This window comes from Prionailurus viverrinus, chromosome A1 (genome assembly GCF_022837055.1).
Source record: "Prionailurus viverrinus isolate Anna chromosome A1, UM_Priviv_1.0, whole genome shotgun sequence".
Lineage (NCBI taxonomy): Eukaryota > Metazoa > Chordata > Mammalia > Carnivora > Felidae > Prionailurus > Prionailurus viverrinus.
Window position 1 is genome coordinate 201,976,236 of NC_062561.1, and position 3,267 is coordinate 201,979,502.

The 3,267-nt window shown below is 33.5% G+C and overlaps 1 long non-coding RNA gene across 1 annotated transcript; it reads right to left on the bottom strand.

Moving 5' to 3' along the window:
• Positions 1–1,428: 1,428 nt before the first annotated feature.
• LOC125176565 (uncharacterized) lies at positions 1,429–2,766 on the bottom strand. The gene is made up of 3 exons (XR_007156320.1): positions 2,620–2,766; positions 1,875–2,004; positions 1,429–1,638 (listed from the first exon to the last, which is right to left on the bottom strand). It is a non-coding gene; the product is annotated as an uncharacterized LOC125176565 (long non-coding RNA).
• Positions 2,767–3,267: the final 501 nt, after the last annotated feature.

A 3,267-nucleotide genomic window follows, 5' to 3' on the forward strand; every position in this document is an offset into this window, starting at 1 on the left:
TATGGTATGAAGGAGCACTTTGTATGCAAATTATATATACAGACTGTATATGTGTGTGTATATATATGCATATGTACATATGCACACTCTTTAAAAATATTCTCATCTATATCTCTATTTACTTTTATATTTCTAAATGTATCTTGATAGAGATACCTATAACTATGGATACAGATGTGTGATAGAATGCTCACCCAAACTCTAATAGTGTTAGGATTTAGAGCTATTTTCTAATGCTTTTCGGCTATTTTGTTCTAAATATTTATTTACATTATATAGATGCCAAAATTCATATTCTAAAGGAAAAAGATTCTGTGGTATTTTTACTGGCATCAATATCTTTGTTTTAATAACTTGAGATTAATTTTTGTTATTTTTTATTGAGGACAGGAATTATCCCTATTTACCATTGCATTTCTGTCAGTAAGTAAAGTGCCTGGCAACTAGTAGGTGATCAGTGATGGTGCACTGAATAAATGAATGAGTCTGTAGCAAGAAGATGCCTCAAATTAGCATATAAATTTCTCACTCTTACCCTACTTTACTATCTTTGAGAAGCGTTGCCTAGAAATCTTTTACTAATGGTAAAAATTAGTTTACTTTTATCTGATGGATTCATCTATTTTTCCTTTCCCAATGAATATAGTCCCCAGATTTTGATTCTCTTGGAGTACTTTCTGATTAGTCTCGAAACTCCCTGTTGCTCTTTGGAATATGGAAGAAACTAGGGCCAACCAACAATCTGTCTGAAAATAAGAGAAACCACCCACCTGGGGTCAATAACCCACTCTATTTCATGAAACCATTCATATTTCAACACTGAAGTGGTTTGGATAGGTGAAAATGACAATGCTGATTGGTTCAGGTACCAAGGTCATAGAAGGGGTTCACTTTACAATTGTATCCACTGAGAGAAGTCAGTAATGCATCCTGCTGAGGAGACTTAAGGCTCCAGCCTGCTCATGATCTGTCTGAGCGAACTGACTGATAATCTATGCTACTGCACCTCTGCCTCCAGAAGAGCTCAACCTATCAGAATCAACTATTTTTAGATAGCTTTAAAAAAGTGAAGAGCATAAGATCAGATATAATCAGATCAATTACCGAGATTTTTTTAAAAATTAATTTGAACTTCTGGATAATAGAACAATCATTCCTGAAATATTTTTTGGTACCTAAAGATGATATGCTTTTTCAAAATGGGTATACCTTTATACTTGAGATATATAAACCCAATTTTGATTACTTTGATTACTTTGAACTAAGTATCAATATGATAAGGTTTAGGCTATTCAGTTTCTAACAATTCACTCATTCATGGTGTAGTCACTTTTAATATTGAACAAAGGGGACACACACTGACAAACCAGAAATCCACATACACACACAACTACGAAGACAAGTGTGCAGGTATTTAACTGACTGAAAAGTAACAAAAAGCTTGACAATGTCAACTGACGTAAGTTCCCAGTCTGACATGAGAGAGCTGAGCAAGACAGAGCCCCAAACTTCTCAGTTCATGATCAGCTCTAAAAAATGGGAAGAAACATTTGTTTCCTAAGCTTGGACACAGTTGAATCAAGAAAAATTTCACAACCAAGAATGGAGAGACTGTCTGGGAGTTGTCAGGATTTTAACCTAAAAAGGAAAGAAGAGGCAAGAAAGGAATTAGGCAATGAAGTGGATGCTAAACCCCACAGCAGTTTCAATGGCTTTTGTGATTTAACTTTTCCTGTCTGGCATATAAAAACATACTGTAAATAGCACATGGCTTCAACAGTCACCCTCACTCTCTTTTCATACGTTCTCACCCTGTCTCACAGACTACTACCCCCAATTTTAGAATGCCCATCTCCATAGTGAGATATAGCTACCTTGCTGTAGTATACTTCTGAATTATCCCACTGGCTTTTCCTGTGGGCTTCATAAATGGCCATGGACTTCTGTTATTTTGATTTTGAATACATCTTGTCTCTGCTTACGCTTCATTTTAGTCTTACAGACCTGTATCAGGTGGGGAGGCCCAAGATACAGCAAATTATTTGGGTTTCAGACAGGTATTTTTATGTGGAGCTCACACTGTGAGCCTGGGTGCCAGAAACTTCATTCAGCCCTTGACACTAACCATAATTTAGCCAAAAATTTTAAAGCATTTTATGATGATGAAAATTTATTTCTTTAAATGATAAAGCACATCCAACATAGTTCAAATAGACATTTTATATATTAAAAAAACTGTCTTATCATTTATCACAATGCTCAATACACTATAGGAGATCAGTGAATGCCAAGTGAAAGATCAAAGAATGAAGAAAGTTGAACAAAAATCTTACTTCTTAAATAAATTCATTCATTTAGATACCATGTAGATTAAATGTTTAGTCAAATTTTATGCAACTTTTACAAATTCAGCTGTCACCAAAGGCTTATATTATTCTCCCTTAGGTTCACGGAGCAGCACTAGAAAATTACATTTTGAAATTATTTTTAAAATTTAAGTCAAAGTTTCCAATATTCCAGATTTTTCTAAGGTTATTTAAAAAACCTTAGTTTATTTTTATTTTTACGAAAACGTATCAAACAAACATTCTTATGAGAGGGTTAACTCTCCTTACTTACATGTTTTTTTTTTTCTCTTAAGAATTCATAAATGCCAAAGTTTTCCAGATCTCTTTCAATGCAGTCCTGGTTCCACCGTAATATTATCCCATATACTTGACTTTCTTTTACATTCTTACATTTTTTGCGTAGTTTTTTTCCCTCTTATTTCACATTTCAACAATAATAAGCTTGAAAGAAAACAAAAATACTAAAACCTTTTTCTCTATTTTTAATACTATGGTAATTGTTCTTCTTTATCCTGGCATTTAATTAATTGTGTATATTCAAGAAAATCCATTTCTTTAAAATTTTATCTTCCGGTTTACTTTCAAGTGTGATAATTGACAGGTAATAAAATGTTTAGGTCAGCAATTTCTGCGAACTCGCAAAAAGTCAGAGACTCAGTGTTAAGCTCTTTCAGACTTATTTGATCACTATGAGTGGAAATGATGACAAATTTTGATTAAGACCAGCTAAACCAATCAATAAAGTCCTTGGACTTGCATAAGTTACTACTGGCTATTCACAATAATGGTGACAGCCTAGAAGTGAACCCTGAAACCATTAACACGGAATGAACAACAGATAACTTGACAAAATATTTTTTTCTCCTGTTGTTTCAAGTTTGTACACCTATGTCAGTGTTGTAGAAATTTAAATTATGCC